The following is an 18,973-nucleotide window of genomic DNA, read 5'->3' as shown; positions in this document are numbered from 1 at the left end:
TTTCAAAATGAATTCAAAAGAGATGAGTAGGTAAAGCACAGAGGATTTTTAGGGCAGCAAAACTGTTACTCTATATGATACTATAATGGTGGATACATGTCATCATACATTGGTGAAAACCCATAGAGTGTACGATACAAGGAGTGAAGCCTAATGTAAACCATGGACTTTAATTAACAATAATGCATCGATATTGGCTCACCAGTTGTAACAAATAGGCTACAGTAATACAAGCTGTTGAAAACAGGGAAAACTGGAGGGGCTGGTAGGTGTGTATGGAAGTTTATACATTTTACTCAAGTTTTTAATGTAAACTTAAAACTGCCCCCTAAAACCTATTAATTAGAAAAAAAGTTAAATAAATACCTCCGTGACCTAGCCATTCCACTTCTAGATAGTCACCCAAGGGAAGTGAAATCATGTGTCCATACAAAGCCTTAACATACAAATGTTCATAGTAATTTCATTTCCAGTAGCTCAAACTGGAAATGATCCAAATGTCCACCAGCAATAAGTAGATAAACAAATTGTGGAAAATACATACAACGGAATACCACTCAGCAATAAAAAGGAATGAACTATCAGATGAGCCTCAGAAAAATGATATGGAATGAAAGATACCTGATGGAACCTGAGGGGATGAGGGATTTTTTTGATGGTGATGGTTATGTTCATTATCTAGATTGTTCAGATTATTTCATGGGCAAGTCCATGTGTTAAAATTTATCAAATTGCCTGCTTTAAGAATGTGCAATTTTGTGTCAGTTATAAAGATATAAAATGCCAAGAAGATGACACCTTCCTCCACTTTCTCTCCCTACTCTTGCTCTTCCCTAAATTTCCATCCCTTCCCAGGCCATACACCAAGCCCTGAGATATTTATGGTGCAAAAAAAAAAAAAGGTTTTCTGTCAGTTTTATTAGTTCTAATGACTTTTTCAATTACAGGTTGCATAGCACAGAGGAAAAAAATGTTATTGTTTCTCAGCACTTGAGAGTTAGATCTGAGACTTTTTTTCTGAGACTTTTCTCATAATACATTTTGAATGTAATTGTTGTACATTGCTCCACCCAAGGATTACTCTTTGAGGTGGGAGGAAGACATGATTTTATTCTGTTACTTTACTCAAACTTTCAACTAAATTTAGAGTGTTATGGAGGAAATCCATCACTCTTGGGAAAGTTCAAAGAGAAGATGAATTTAATAAAATAAGGAGGTTTTAATTTTTCCCTTTAACACCACTTTCCAGTGTAATTCCTTATTGTATATCATTAAGATACCAACACCACTGTCTGATACTTCAGAGGTCAAACAACAAAATGTTTAACCATTGCGATAGTTCATATTACCTATTTTGGAAAGGGATACCCTAAATATAGCAGCATATGGCCAGTTTCTTCCTTTAAGCTAAGGGAAAAGTTTCAATCTTTGTTTTCTTAAAATTAACCCTTTTCTTCTGAGGCAATCTATTTTTCAATATTATTAGTGAGAAATAATTCACAGAGTTTAGTACACTATGGAATCTTATGCTGGTTAATGATGGTACCAGGTAGTAGCTAGGATCCCTCTCTTCAAGCAGGCAGCATGGATTTAAAGACTAGCCTACAGTCACTATCCTGTTAATATCCTGTCTAAGCTTTAGTGTCTGTATCTGCAAAATGAATGAATTAACAGGACATATAATATAGTATTATATTTGTCGTGAGGACTAAATGAGATATATTGAGCACAGTTTCACATGCACCAGAGGTCTGAACATAATCTTTAGTTAAGATAATTATTATATAATCATGATGGCATATAACATGTGGGTACTTATTCTTGAGAGACCCAACAAAACTATTTTCCATGATACTGTGCTGATTAGAGGCATTAACTTCTATTCCACAAACCCTAAGCAGTCAATAGCAACTGTCATTACTTCCCAAAAACTTCAGATGAAATGTTAGTGAAAACTAAATGGTGAGATCAAACTAACACTTGATTGTGATCACACACATTCTTTTATGTGAGGTCCAATTTACTCAATTATAACCTAGCATTATCTCAACTGTGAAAATTGTGACATATGCTAGGAAATATTTCCCTTTATTAGAGACTTGCTGCATAATCATTCAATTATTTATCTAACAAATACATCAAGGACTTATAATGCCAAGCACCATTCTAAAAGCTGAAACACAACAGGATGTACAGTTTTCTCATGAAATTTATAATACAGCAAGGGAGGGAGACAATAATAAATGATTTATTTATTATAATTAAGATGAGCCATTGAAGCACTCCAGCATTGTAAGAAGGTAAGAAAAAGGGATCCCAGCCTAGTCTATAAGTGTTATGTCATTAAGAAACTTGTGCTCCACAAAATGTGCTTTCAAAACCATGCTCTCATTAAATAATTTTTAAGATAATGTTTCTTGAATTTGGCACTTACTAACTTTGTGATTTGGGCTCAGTGAAATAAATATTCTAGATTTAAATTCCTTTGTTTATAAAGCAGAGATACTAATACTATTTTAAGGGATAATGTGATGATTGGAAGAGTATGTAAATCACTGGCCAAAACTAATTATTGAGTGTTTACTTATGTCCCTAAAACATAACTGTTGTCTACTCTTGAAATCAGACCTTTGTTTTTACTGTAACTTATATAAACCTTACAAATAAATATTTATTAGATGGTTGTAATTTATACTTCTCAGAATGACTAGAATTGAGGTACGTTTGTGTGTACATGTGTGCATATGCATGTACATGTGGGGATGGCTTAGCATAGTGTAAAAAAAGGATGCTATAATGGAGTCTTACACAACTTAGGCAGTAGTAATGATTTATTAAATAGCAATAAGGAAGAAGTTGGTTGAACAATTATTAAAAAGACCTAGTTAATCCTGATATATATATATATATATATATATATATATATATATATATATATATATATATATATATTCCAGACGTTAGTCAGGTGTCACTCACATACAAATGTTGAACCAATGTAGGCAGGTGGCACATGATTCTAAAGAAATTATGAATACATCTTAGCAAAAGATCCTTTCTTAGGGAATACCATTAAAATTTTTTCCAACAATTCTCTCTGTGGGTAAGAGAGAACCTCAAGAGAGTGTGTTTTTTGTTTTATTTTTTTTTAATAATCACACCTCTCTAGTATTCTCAGCTTATTGGAAAAGTGGGGAAAACTATTTAGCCTTTATGCCTAAAAGTATATTCAAGGTTATCTTTTAGATTAGAAAGACTTATTATAATTATTTCTCATAATAATTTTTTTTCATAATAAATTAATACTGGTTCAGTGCAATCAACAAGAACAAATAGTATTTACGTAAGATAAAATTGGTAGTGTTGTGGGAAATGGGAAAATATTTTTCTAGTTGGATAGAGTCAACATTCACATCTCTGAACCTAATATATGGGGTTAGGTGAAATCATATTTGAGTAATAACTATTAACTAGAAAAGTAGATATTCTAGTGTCTAGTCCCTATGAGTTTTAGAAGACATTTACGGCTATTAATTATAACATATTTTCCATTTATTCTAAGGTGTGCTTACCTACCCTTTTTGGAGAACAGAGCCTTATTGAACACTTAAATTTTTTGACTTCCTTTGTCAGATATATAGATCCTCAATATTATTTTTTAACTTCCCCTTTACTTAAATATAACCAGATTTTAAAATTCTTTTTTAATCTATGATTAAAAAGTCATGAGAAGTTAAGAATATCCTGGTGGCTGAGGAGAAAGGCAAAATTTTAAAAAGAAAAAGTCTATATACTTTCTTTTAAAGGAGAAGTGGAAAATTTATTTTAAAATTATGCCTAGTAGTTAAGAAAAATAAGCAGAGCAGAAGTAGTGATTTTTTTTAAATGCTAAAACAGGATGCCGTTGCTTAATGATAAAAATTATAACATTGGATTGTGGGGTTTATAACATATGTAGATATAAAATATATGAAATCAACAGCACAAAAAATGGAGAGGTAGGATGGTTATAGAAATATATAAAGCAAAATTATAAAAAGCAAGACCTAAATATATGCTGTCTACATGAAATGCACTTTAAATTTAAAGATAAGAGAGAGATTGAGTGGCACCTAGGTGACTTTGTCAGTTAAGCATCCAACTCTTGGTTTCAGCTCAGGTCATGATCTCAGGGTTGTGAGATTAAGCCCTATGTCATGCTCTGTGCTCAGTGTGGAGTTTGCTGGAAATTCTCTCCTTCTCCCTTTTCCTCTGCCTCTCTCCTCTGCTTCCTACTCTTCCACTCTCTCTCTGTCTGTCTCAAAGAAAATCTTAAATAAAGATTAAGGATGAGTGGGTGGCTCAATGGGTTAAGTGTCTGCCTTCAGCGCAGGTCATGATCCTGGAGTTCTGGGATGGAGCCCGGTGTTGGGCTCCCTGCTCAGCAGGAAGTCTGCTTTTCCTTCTTCCTCTGCTCCTCCCCCTGCTTGTGCTCTCTCTCTCTCTCTCGTTCATTTTCTTTCTCAAATAAATAAATAAAATCTTTAAAAAATAAAGATTAAGAGAGGTTGAAATAAAAATATGAAAATAAATATAACATGCAAACAACATAAGAAGGACAGTGTGGTTATGTTAATATCAAATAAACTAGACTTGAAGATATGTTATATTCCCAGTGATTAAGGCTATATTTGATGGTGCTAAAAATTAGTCAGGAAGACAATAAAATCATAAATGTTTATATGGTTAAATAAAAAATATTCAAAGTATATGAGGTAAAAAACTGACAGATTTAAAGGTAGAAATGGAAAAATTTATAATGATAGTTAGAGATATTTATGCCCCTGTATTGCCAATAATTGATAGAATGACTCCACAAAACATGAATAAATTATAAAAAATTTCAGTGACATTGTCAACTACTTTGACTTATTTGATCTATTTGATATTTATAGAACACTGTGACCAACAATAGATATCCTGTAGAGAAGAATAAATATTCTGTTAAAAAACACATAGAGTAGTCATGATATAGAACATGTCGTAAGCTATAGAATAGGTCTCAACACATTTCAGAAAAAAAAAAAAACATTAAAGAGTATTTATCTGATCACAGCCAGAACTAAGAAAATAAGTAGAAAATCTAGCTACTCTATAGCTATTAAAGAAATCAAATATATAATTATAAGCTGTCATTCAAAAATGATTTGATTATATGTTGCATATGCTTCATGATAAAATACTCCAGCTTAGAAAAGGCAAGCATATTCATTTCCACTTTTATCAACAGTGAACTTAAGTCATGACCAGTTCAATAAAACAAGAGAAAGAAAGAAAGGATATAAAGATAGGTAAGAAGTAAAATTATCACTATTTGACTGTTTACATAAAGAATTCTGAGAAATCTATAAGGCAATTATTAGAACAAAAATGTGAATATAGTGACATTGCTGAATACAAGGTCAATTAATACATAGGCCAGATTCTGAGATCTCAGATTCTATTCATTGAGTGTATTTGTACTTTCTCCCAGTCATTAAATGAAACCCTAATCTCAGTGCTGCAGTGAAGGAATTTCACAAATGTAATTAAGATCCCAAATTAGTTGTTCTTAAAAGAGAGATTATCCTTAGTGGATCTGGTGAGCCCTTAAGTAAGACAGGGCTCTTGTTTGTGAGACATATTTGAAGCATGAGAGTAATTTAACATAAGGGAGAGTCTCCGTTTTGAAAACGGATCAGACCATATAGCAAGGAATGTGGGCATTCTCTAAGAACTTGGAACCATGTCTTCTGAGAGCCAGCAAGGAAATAGAACCTCAGTCTTACACATACAATAGACTGAATTATGCCCACAACCTAAATGACCTTAGAAGTGGATTCTTCCCTTAAGGTTCCAAAGGTACATGTTAATGGTTCTGCTTCTCTGAAGTTCAAAGAAGTAAAATCATCTATTATAATGAAAATAATCACTGTGGTTATATATGGGAATATTGACTGGAGGAAGACATGCGGAGCTTTCTGAAGTAATGGAAACAGAAACATTTTCTGTTTTTATAAGATGTGGGTTACATGATCATATGCATTTGGAAATCTAATCAACTTCCACACTTCAGTTCTATGCAATTCATTGTATGTGGATTATATTTTAATTAAAAACAGGCTGTTAGGGATTTTCTAGGCAAGCTGAATGATTTATGCCATTTTACTTTGTTGTCATGTCAAGCTTTTTGAAAAAAAAATAATTACATATATCAAAATTTTATTAGAATAGTGTTAATTTGTTTGTTTTAAAAGTGAACTTTAGGATCATTGGCCATTTCTTTGCAAGTTGGACACAATGAGGTTACTAGAAGAGCTTGAAATGGTCCCACCATCAGCTTGTCTAGAAAAGTTATCTCTTAGTTACTTGTATCTAGAATAACTTTATTTCTTGCCTTATTGTAATTAATTAGGTTATTTGAACTAATAGAAATGAGTCCAGTTAACATTGTCAAGTGACATTTAAACATTTGCTAAATCTCAATTTAATTTCTAATAGAAATTAATAGTACCTAATGCCTAAAATCATGATCAACCATTTGCAAAATTCTTTCATACCTGTTATTTTAACAACTCAATGGGGTAGGTATTTTATCCCCATTGACCTGATGTGAAAATGGGTGGTTATTGAGGGAAAGGGATTTTTTAAAGAAAATGTTGAACTATTGAGTATCAGAGTCAGGATTCAAAATCAGATCATCTGTTTCTGCACTTAGTGGTGTATCCAATAAACGAGAGCTGAGTGGTGGATGAAAATAAGATTATTTCCAGACAAATTCTTAAAAAAAAAGAAATTAGAAAATCTCTGCTGCTATAGGGTTGAGTTAGTTGCCGTGCCTTAAATTATAGATTAATTAAATATTTGAAGAAACTTGTAGATGTCTCTAATAAAAAGTCTGTACAAAATAAAACATCTGCTATCTATAATGGTTTTATCAGAGAGTAATTATGCTGAAGGATGCATGCAGTACACTACAGTTTTTACCTGCAGTGCCAAACTCTGCCTTCACTTTGCTCCATATACAACCTCTACATCTAAATCTTCCTTTCATTTGCATACATTTTTAAGATAGATTTTCAAAATAAGCTAAGTAAAAGTGGCAGATATTTCAGTGTATCCCCGAATTTATGATTCACAGAAATCAACAAATGTGCCCAAGTGATGATAGAGCAGAAAATGTCAAATAATGATTAAAATAGTTATAAAAATGATCATTGAACTTGCTGAGAGGAAAGGTCTAATTAAGAAGCTGGCCAAAATTTAGATCCAGCTTCTTTGAAGGGGGTATGAGAATGAGTTGGAAAACTGAAAATTAGTTGGTCAATGGACAGTACAAATAAAAATCTAACATACTTTCATTTTATTTGAAAACCTTGAGAGCTTCATTGACATGGGCACTTCTCCGCTTCCTGCAGGGTTGGATCATTCACATCCTTCTTTTCAATATCTTTTGCCAACTAACCATTTCAAAATTACAACTAAATTAAAGACACTGTCTGTTATTTGCTGTATACTGGAACTTAGATCTCCCCTTGGAGAGCTCTGAGCTCATTCAATGAGGCATAGCACTTAATTTCATTTGCAGAATTTCTGCTATCCAACTTCCCACAAATTAAATGAGATCATTCATTGCTTTCCCTGTAGGCTAATGGTACTTGTATTGTTTGTCCACATTTAATGTCCTAATATCTTGGTTTCATGGTCTAATGTTTAATAACGAATCAGTAATGAAATTGAATGTACTGTAAAAAAAAATCCTTCAGTTTATTACCTTCCAATGGCTCTATGGAACCTTAGACCTCTTCTAGCTCAGAATTGCAAACTTAGATGCCTACAGGGACCAGGCAGGCTGTTAATGTGTGAACTGAACTTGCTGTAAAAGAATAGATTAGATTCTATGATAACCTGAGGAAAAAATTTCCTTATTTTAAAGAATGAAAACTCACATTAGGAAAAAATATATGGCACACAAAACTATCAAGTATCTGCGGATGGGATTTGTCCAACCGCTTCATCAGTTTTTCAACCTAATATTGCCTATTTCCCCCATTTTGTAAGTTAGAAAATAACAAAGGGAAAACTTAAGTAATTCATTCAGCCGAATTCATTCATGATTCCTAGTATAGTGCCTAAAAACCTGTACCAATAGTCACTATATTTGAGAGGAATTGCATGTATTCGTAACTGTGACCTGAAAAAGGAAGACTGGTGTTGGATTAAAGTAAAGGGATCAGAGTACAGAGTATATTAAGAAGCAAAATGAATACCTTACAGCAAATAAATGTATAAGGGTGGTCAGGAGAGCAGGTGTGGTTTACATGATGTAACTACATTAGTTGGCTTAGAAGTGCCAACTATATAAAGACACTGCATAGAAAGCCTGACAAATCTGGTATATTTTTCTCAATCTTGGTTTTCAGCCTAAAGTCTCAGACATTTTCAAGGAACCACACTACAAACAAAACTGCAAACGGTACATATTTATATACACACTGCATGTGGCTTCAGTAATTAATTGGAGTATGTTTCTTTATGAATTGAGAAGTTGGAAAAGAATCACAAGATGCTTATATAATTTGTTATAAACAGTGCAAATTATCTGGAGACACAGGGGAAAACACGCCATTTATATCAATTTTCTGTTTTCTAGGAAGGAGAAATAGCAAACCTAAATATGCTAGCTCATATGAGCAAAATTTGAAAAAAAGAGCAATAGTCCTGAAAATTCAATGCATGTTTATAGTCACAGGATGATTTAATATATGTTAACTCTTCTGGTGTGAAGTTATACCAATTCCTGGTATTTGGTGAATAGGAAAAAAAGCTAATAAAAAAATTGTTCCATATAGTATTGTTTTCAAGTGCTGTATTTCACTAAGAGCTAAGAAACCTCCTAGGAAGCTGATTTTTTTTTCCAACATACGTTCACTGTCCTCTTTCCTGCTTTAGAAATAATTCATTCTTTTGGCTAGTATAATTCTTCAGCAACTAAAATTATGTAAAAACATGTTGGACAGATGACATTTGGCTGGAATTTTCAAATGTGTGGTTTTTAACTCCAGGAGATGTTTTGAACGATGTGTTTCTAGTAATCATTTTATTGACTGAAAAAACAGGCAAGAAAAACTTTCATGGCTGACACTAAAAAGAAGCCTTCTGAGGCAGATTTATTATGTATGAATGAACAGACATTTTTAAAATTGGGAACTATTGTTTCTTTAGTGCAAAATTGAAAAAAAAATGAGGTAGGTTTCTTTGTAAGTGAAGTGACAGGAGCCAGTAGAGCAGGTGTAGTTTAAATGATTACACTAAGAAATATTTCAGATAAAGAGAATGTTTCAGACAAAGGAAAAAGTTCAGATTGAAGGATTTAGGTGGGGTTGGAGTTATAAATCATATTGTCAATGTCTACTTTTGAAAAAGGAGGAGAAAGACAAATTAACCTGTATCAGAAGTAAACTGTCAGGAATTTGACCTAAAACTCAAAGATTGTAAGATCTTCCCCAAGGCACTTGACACTATGAATCATGGGGAGAAAAGCAATTCTAATGTACTCAATATCTGTATTTTGTTTTTTAAAGATTTTATTTATTTATTTTTGTGGTGAGGGATGGGGAAGCAGAAGGAGAAGCAGACTCCCCACTGAGCAGGGAGCTCGATGTCAGGACTCAGTCCCAGGACCCCGGGATCATCACCTGAGCAGCAAGCAGACTGCCTAACCGACTGAACCACCCAGGAACCCTCAATATCTTTATTTAATACTTGAGTATAAACTGAACACTGTTTTAATCAACTGATGAAAGTGACCTTAAGCAATGCAAAACTGGGAGAAAACTGTGACATTTAGAGAAATTGTGATACTATGTGATCCATTTGAATTTAGGCTTATTGGTGTTTTTGATTTCTGGTAATATTTACATGCCAAAGTTGATTTTCAAGGGAACTCATATTTGTTAATCTGGTGGATCATTCTTTAATGTGCCAATCCAAGTTCTCTCTCTTGCTCTCTGACCTGATGAGGGAGCACACTGAAAATTGTATCTTATCTAGTCCCACCTACTCCAAAGCACTTTTTCTTAGGTCTTCCGGCACATTTCCCTTAAGGAAAGTAATATTTTCAGTACTGAGGAAGTAATTCAGATTCTAAATTATGAAATTAGTTATCACTGGATTTAAAGTTTACAGTATATTCATATTTTAAAATATTTAATCCCAGTGCCTTCTTAATTGTTGATAGAAGCTCAGAAAACAAGGAAACATGTTTTTAAAGGGGAGGGAGGTTATTTGCTTATTCTGGGATACAATAGTCCATCATAACAATGCCAGAGGAGAAACACCTGGGTGGCTCAGTCAGTTAAGCATCTCTTAGTTTCAGCTCAGGTCATGATCTCACTGTTGTGGGATGGAGCCCTATATCTGACTCTGAGCTCAGCATGTGGTCTACTTCAGATTCTTCTTCCTCTCCCTCCCACTCATACTCTCTCTCTCTCAAATAAATAAAACTTTTGAAAAGATGCCAGAAGAAATGGAGTCATTGATTTGGCACAAGTCACTTAAAACAGTTTCCACATAGATTTTTTCCTATTTTAAGCACATTACAATTTAAAGTAAATTGTTGGCTCCTTGAAGTCAGGTTTTGTGTCTTGTCCCCCACAGCAGATTTATTCCTAACAGAGTGTCTAGAAGCCAGAATATGTCCATCAATAGGTCCGAAATAAAACAATATTATATTTTGTAGAAAAAATGGAATTTTGCATCAATATATGGTTTTATAAATGACCAATTTCTAGATCCTGTTATCTTAATAAGATACAAAGATGTACAAATATGGTACATACCATTTTCTAGGGCATTCCCTAAAATTTCAATATAGTTCAAAGTGACAGATCATATTTGATGGAGAAAAATCACCTTAATTTTGTATAACCCCCGAGGAAAAGGTAAGATAAAAAATGAGCGTTCTTGGCCTCTTCAGTGTCCTCCAGGGTTTGAAATGTCGTGTTCATAATCTGGTCACATACCTTGTTCAGTGATATCTGATTATAATATTGTGCTTGCTTTGTGTTCTGGGAAAAGATATGGTTTCTTCCACTTTTAATAGGGGATTTTTTTTCCTTATGAAAGTAGTACCAAACAACAATCAAAAAGCCAACAAGTATTAATTAAGCCCCCATTATAGGTGCTCTGGAGCCATAAAAGAACCTCAGGACTCTTCCTTTATAATTCTGAGCTTTGATTAGAAAACCAAGACATTCAAATTCATTGTTAATGAAAATACTGGAATATACAAAAGACCCATAAAAGAAAAAATCAGACATAGCAAATATGGATTCTTAATCTAGATGGTCTTTCTGTTTTTAAATTCAGGTAGAAACAACTCATCTGACATGGAATCTAAAATTTATTCCTTGAGCTCTGTTTGCCATTTCTCATAGTGAATGCTCAGAGATTCACTATGATTCCTAATTCTTAGGTTCCTAATGTATCAAGACCCAGTTCTCCTGTGCATTCCAAACAATCTCTAGTTTCATCTGTGGATTTTTTCTACTATTCCATTTCATTAGATCAGATGACTGAATTGAAAAGGAGGGTAAGAAAATGAAGAAGCCTTTGACAACACTCCCAGTGTTATTTTGCATAAAGTATCTTGAAGACAGTGAGGTCTGTTAAAAAATGTCCTTATCTATAAATAACAGGTAATTATTAGAGCTTAATTATTTAATAAATGATATCATATATAGAGATCTTTTGTACTCAAGCTAGTATATGGTTTTAAATATATAATCTATGATTTTTTAAATTAAATTTTAAAAATATATCTCTTGATTTCTCAGTAGACATCAACAACCTTCAAAATGTTTTAGCCAGGAAAAAACATGTCTGAAGGCAACAAAAGCCACTTAATTTAGCCCAAGAGATTTTTTTTTTAATGAATATTTTTAAAACTTAAAGAAAAAAGCAACTGGGTTTCGGCATGTCTGGAAAACATGAAGCTCTAGGGAGCTCAGCTGTTCATGGACCTTTACTCTAATGATCTACCATTACCTCAGCTAGCAACTTATTATGTTTCTGAGTATCTTAGTTCAAATTCTCAAAAGGGAATCTGATTAATTCAGATTACTTTATGGATTGGTTCCTCTGGGATTGGATAGCTACTCTTGGCTCAATCAACCAAGTCCGGGGAATGACATTGCTAATTAAGGATAAGCTAGAGGAAATGAGGTCTTTCTTTGGTAGAGATATTTACAATGCCTGTACATATTTATTTATATGTAAACGTATAATGGAAAGCAGACCATGTGGAATTAATAAAGCATAATTATCTCATTCTAGGAAAGTATATTTATAGATGAATTGTTGACAGTTGTTACTCTTGTGTATTAAACATCACTGCATGGCACAGAAGCCACATAGTTTACTTAAGTTAAAACCCAGGTGGCTTTCTTGCCTGGCCCCCTTAACTTGCCCTTCACATCCAATCACCAAATCTCGGCTCTTGTATATCCTAAGTAACAAATATAGTGAAATCACCTGTCTATGTGTATAACCTTACCATTGTGTTATAAAATCCATAGAGGAATGGGTTCTATCTATGTGGCTTTTTCATATTTATATTTCTACTAGTATAGTGCTTGGTACCAGCAACCTCAGCTGATAGCATTGATTGTAGTTTTGTGGGACTCTGCAGCAGACGCCTCTGCTAAACCATGCCCACAGAAACTTTGAGATCATGAACATGTATTATTTAAGTTGCTAAGTTTATGGTAATATTGTTAGGTAGCAATAGATAATTAATGTAGTCATTAGTTTCTTTCTGCATTATATTTTAAAAATCAAATGACAATCTCATTGTAAATTCTTAATCTATGGTTTTATTTTCAGCAACAATGCAGTCTTTAGCATTTAGTAACAATTTAATATTATTCTGGCATGGAACTCAAAAATGGTAGAATGAGTCAGCAAGATGAGAACCACCTGTGGGTAAATTAGTCTTTTCTTTTGGCTCCTCTCCACTCTCTGCCCTCCACTCTCTGAGAGTGACATTGTAGGCCGTGACCCCAAACTGTTTAAGTTCAAATGACTTTTTTTTAATTTAGGAATCATACTTAAATCTTTGTTTAGCTTCTATGTCATACCTCTGCACTTCTTTATCTTTACTATAAGATGCTATGAAGGTATCAAGTGCTTGTTTTTATCTCAAATTTAGAGCAATCCACCATAAGAATACCATAAGTATTTCCTTGTTTCAAGAACAGAAGGAACATTCTTCTCCTTTTTAGAAAACAGTAAACATTTATGGCTCCCAATCTGTAAAGTTTAATATTGATATTATTCAAAATTATTGTTTCCTCCTGATAATTCTGAGAAATCCCTGAGATGTGGAAGAAACCCTTTCTAGCTAATTAACTTAATAACATGCGTGGGAAAGCGAATTTTAACACTCAAATAACCAGAAGAAATTACAAAACTACATAAAAAATGTTAATGTTAAAACTAGAGGAGTGGCATTTTTATGTAGGTGTAAAAACCCTCCTGATTATTTATTCATCACTTCTGTATCTGAGTGTGAACTTCTGAAGCTCTATGCTGGTCTTTCCTCCTATCAGGAGATAATAATTTTCTAGACGGTTAAGTTCTTCCTCTTCCTTGCTTTCTGTAGATAGTAAGTCCATTATGTCTCATGTTTTCACATGCTCCTGGCATTCCTGCTTCTGGGAGTGCCAGGAACCACTCAGATTGCCCTAGAATAAGACAGCCTTTGAGGCACCATCACCAAAGGCCTTGAGCTTCGTGACAAGCAGTGTCTGAAAATAGAGAACTCAAAACACCCAGGAGACCATTTACCTCTTAAGAAAAAGCCATTCAAGTATTGGAAATTGATCAAACTGAAATAACTCTATATTATTCTATAATAAGTCTAGACAAGACACAAGAAGGCAGAGGACACATATTTTAAATTAGGAACCCTAGTCTATCAAGAAACTTTGAATGGACACTAAGATTTCAATTATGAGTACCTATAAACAACTCTGTCTTTACATATTAGATAATCTTTATTTTGATGATAAAAGATCTGTTCTGTTGAAAAGGAGCTCTGGTTACTATAACTCATAAAACCACATTATATAAATTTAATGCACCTTGAAATATATTCATATACCTTAGGGTCTCAAACTGGTTATATGGGATGAGACCTACAAATAAGCAAAAGCTTAAAATATACTTTATTGTAAACACTGATTTTATTATAAAAGTAAAAAACAAAACAAAAATTTGAGTCTGATAATTTGATGCAGTGTACATTCCTAGCTACAAGGGCAGAATGACTCTGAACAATGTAACTGAAAATTACCTATTTGTAAACCAGTAATTATTTCTTTTTAGGTAGTGTCAAGCTCATAAACCAACTCATATATTCTTGAAAAAACACAGGTAGGAAATAAGAGGCTTAGCTGCCTAAAGCTCAATGTCTTAAAAATTATTTAATAACTGCAATGTTTGCTAATTCTTTTTTAAATAAGGATTTTATTTAAAGAGGAATGTTAGTGTAGGCTCAAAAAAGAGGTAAAGTATTCTAAAACTAGGAAATGTGATGTTTAAAATAAATTTTAAAAGGAATAACTCTGTAGCTTTATGCTATATTGATGAATGCAGTTACCATAAACAGAATTGTCAGTTGGTGGCATGGCATCCTTTCCTTCTGAGTAATTTTGATTTGTGCACTGAAATTAATAGCTGAACTTCTATGGAAACGTAAAGTAGAACATAGTTATTAATAGAGAAAGTGTGGTTATTAAACTGTGTAACAATTTTAAAATCTAGTGTTTTCTATTAATTTTTTAAAAGATTTTATTTATTTACTCATGAGAGACACACAGAGAGAGAGGCAGAGGGAGAAGCAGGCTCCATGCAGGGAGCCCGATGTGGGACTCAATCGTGGGTCTACAGGATCACGCCCTGGGCCAAAGGCAGGCGCTAAACTGCTGAGCCACCCAGGGGTCCCTCTATTAACTTTTTAATGAACTAGATAATCTAAATTTTTATGATTCTATAGAAAAATTTGTGTTTTAGATATTTAGGAAAGTTTCAAGTTACAAATCTTACACATTTTTTTAGATAATATTTTCATGAATTAATTACTTTGTTCTTTAAAAAAAAATAAGTTACTTTGTTCTTAATGAATTCTGTTTTTTCTAATATTTTAGTTGACTAGGAAATTTAAACTCATGTTATTTTAGTAATGCATATGTAGAATGCTTCATTAGACTTTCTATGCTTAAAAAATTCCTATTTTATATATTAAGGATTTTGAGATGTGAGTATCTCAGACAAATTTTCAAAGAACTTTATGCATGGATATTAATTGAAGAGTAATAGAGAATTCTAAGATACTGGATATCTTCCTCAAAATCCTCATGTAACACACACAAAAAAGAAATTCAATGGTACTAAGTGATAACGCTAACTAGAAACTGGATATATACGTTTCTAAGCCTAGACAAAATAATGCAAAACAAAATATATTAAGGTTGTAAGAGAATATTATGTTTCATAAAAAAGAAAATGACTTTAAGCTTATTAAAGTGAAGGAGATTAATAAAATAATATAGCAGAACAGGATTTTGCAAAGTTAAAATTTAATTGAATATGTGAAAACATGTAGATTTTAGTATTATTTGAAACTGAGCATAGAGAATAGAATTATTTTGCCCAGCCTGAAGTCATACATATGACTCTTAAGCACATAACCATGCATTTAACCATGGCAGATAAACCAGATGGTGGCTAAATGAAACACTTACACAGGGCTTCAGAGATTAAATTGCTAATTTTTCTTTTCTCTACATTTCATAAAGTAGACCAATAGAACTGATTTCTACTACTCTACCACCTAAATATCAACACCTAAAAATGGCACTTTTGGAAAATACAGAACTGTCATCTGTTGAAATGATACACCTTGAATTGAAATAAATTGCAACAAATCATACATCAAGTAAATACTTCTGTAGCCATGCAGAAGCCATGCAGTCATTTATGAATGACTCTAAAACAAAGTAAATTGCTCACATATGCTTATTACAATGCATGCTAGAAATAATAGATCTATACAAGAAAACTTTAACTTATTTCAGTACTATCACTAGTTTATTAGGGTTCTTGTGTCTCTTGAAATGATGCTATTAATCTGTGAAAGTTTGCTTTACTTGGGGGCGTACTAATATATCCTAAACTTATCTGGTATCTTTACTGACACAGATATGAAAATTCTATTCCTTGAAAGCACTTTGGATCCTTTTATTTGAGAATTGTATTAGAAGTCATAATTGAAGACCTGAGGTTGCACAGTAGGTTCAAGTTGCTGGGTTAACAGTGCTCCTAGATCCTATCAGCATATAGAAGAACAAAATAAACACTTGGTTTACTTTAAATATGTACTTCATATTTCCACTTTGCTCTAACCCTAATGGTACTTCTATTTTTCTTTAAGTGATGAGTTAATTGTACTAGCTTTTCTTCCTTATAGTGAAAATGTTTATTTCTGGCATAAAGATTCATAAATCCTAATACAATAGATAACAAATGGAATAAGATAATAACAAAATTAAAAATAAGAGAAAAGGAAGAAATAGAAACAGGAAGAGAATCAGTGATGTAAGGTGACAGATATAAGACCCCAAATATCAAGTTTCTCTAACTAAATGAAGAAAATATCAATTAAAAATGAAGATTGTCAAATTGATCTTTTAAAAATCAGCTGTATTTGGTGTGGTAGCCAGCATAATGTCCCCACCCCCCAAAATGTTCAAATTTTGATCCCCAGACCTATGAATATATTAATTTATATGACATAAAGAATTTTGCAGATGTAAGTTAAAGATACTGAGATAGTCATTCACCATGAACAAGTGGGGTTTATTCTTAGGATGTAACCCATATGATTATATCAATAGATACAGGAAAAGCTTTTGGCAAAGTATAACAACCATTCATGATAAAAGCTCACAACAAAGTAAGTGTAGAGGGAACATACCTCAACATAATAAAGACCTTATATGAAAAATCCATAGTGAATATTATACTCAATAGGGAAGACTGAGAGCTTTCCTCCCTAATGTCAGGAGGAAGACAAGGTTGTCCACTCTCACTTTTATTCAAGTCCTAGCCACAGCAATAAAAAAAATAAATAGCACCCAAATTGATAAGGAAGAAGTAAAACATTCACTATTCACAGATGATATAATACTATATAGAGAAAACCCTTAAAGACTCCACCAGAAAACTGCTAGAGATGATAAATGAGTTCAGCAAAGTCACAGGATACAATTGTACCAAAAATCATAGCACACCTAGGAATAAACCTGGTCAAAGAGGTGAAAGAACTGTACTCTGAAAACTATAAAACATTGCTGAAAGAAATCGAAGATGACACAAAGAAATAGACATTCTGTGCTCATGAATTGGAAGGACAAATATTGTTAAAATGTCTGTACTAACCAAAGCAGTCTATAGATTTAATCCCTATCAAAACGTTAGGAGGATTTTTCACAGAACAAGAACAAAAATTCCTAAACTTGTGTGGAATCACAAAAGAACCCAAATAGCCAGAGCAAATTTTGAAGAGCAAAGCAAAGCTGGAGGTATCACAACTCCAAACTTCAAGTTATATTACAAAGCTATAGTAAACAAAACAGTGTGACACTGGCACAAAAACAGACATATAGATCAATGGAACAGAACACAAAACCCAGAAGTAAATCCACAATTATGTAGTCCATTAATCTTCGACAAAACAGGAAGGAGTGTCCAATGGGAAAAAAACAGTCTCTTCAACAAATGGCATTGGGAAAACTGGACAGTTACCTGCAAAAGATGGAACTTTCTCACACCATATACCAAAATAAACTCAAAATGGATTAAAGGCCTAAATGTGAGACTTAAAACCATAAAAATCTGGAAGACATCACAGGCAGTAATGTCTCTGACATCAGCCACAGCAACATTTTTTCTAGAAAGGTCTCCTGAGGGAAGGGAAACAAAAGCAAACATAAACTATTGGAACTACATCAAAATTAAAAGCTTCTGCACAGTGATGGAAACAACCAACAAAACTAAAAAGCAACCTACTGAATGGTAGAGGATACTTGCAAACAACATATCCAGTAAGAGTTAGCTTTTAAATATATAAGCAACTTATAAAACTCAACACCCCAAAAAGCAAATAATCCAATTAAAAAGTGGACAGAAGACATAAACAGACATTTCTCTAAGGAAGACATCCAGATGGGCAACAGACATATATGAAAAGATGCTCAACATCACTCATCATCAGGGAAATGCAAATCAAAACTACAAGGAGCTATCACCTCACGCCTATCAGAATAGCTAAAGTAAAAAAACAGAGGAAACAACAGGTGTTGGCGAGTATGTGGAGAAAAAGGAACCCTCTTATACTGTTGGTGGGAATGCAAACTGGTGCAGCCTCTCTGGAAAAAAATATGGAGGGTCCTCAAAAAGTTAAAAATAGAACTACCCTATGATCCAGCAATCACATTATTGGGTATTTACCCCCCAAATACAAAAACACTAGTTCAAAGGGATATATGCACCCCTATGTTTATAGAAGCATTACGTACAATTGCCAATTTTTAAAAAATATTTTAGTTATTTATTCATGAGAGACACACAGAGAGAGAAAGGCTGAGACACAGGGAGAGGGAGAAGCAGGCTCCCTGCAGGGAGCCTGATGTGGGACTTGATCCTGGGTCTTCAGGATCACACCCTGGGCTGAAGGCAGCACTAAACCGCTGAGCCACCTGGGCTGCCCTATAATTGCCAAATTATGGAAGCAACCCAAGTTCTCTCAGTAGATGAATGAATAAAGAAGGAGTGGTAAGTATATGCAAAGGAATATTATTCGGCCATAAGAAACCATTAAATCTTGCCGTTT

This window comes from Nyctereutes procyonoides, unplaced genomic scaffold (assembly GCF_905146905.1).
Source record: "Nyctereutes procyonoides isolate TBG_1078 unplaced genomic scaffold, NYPRO_anot_genome, whole genome shotgun sequence".
NCBI classification, from domain to species: Eukaryota; Metazoa; Chordata; class Mammalia; order Carnivora; family Canidae; genus Nyctereutes; species Nyctereutes procyonoides.
Note: the sequence above shows the minus strand (reverse complement) of the source record.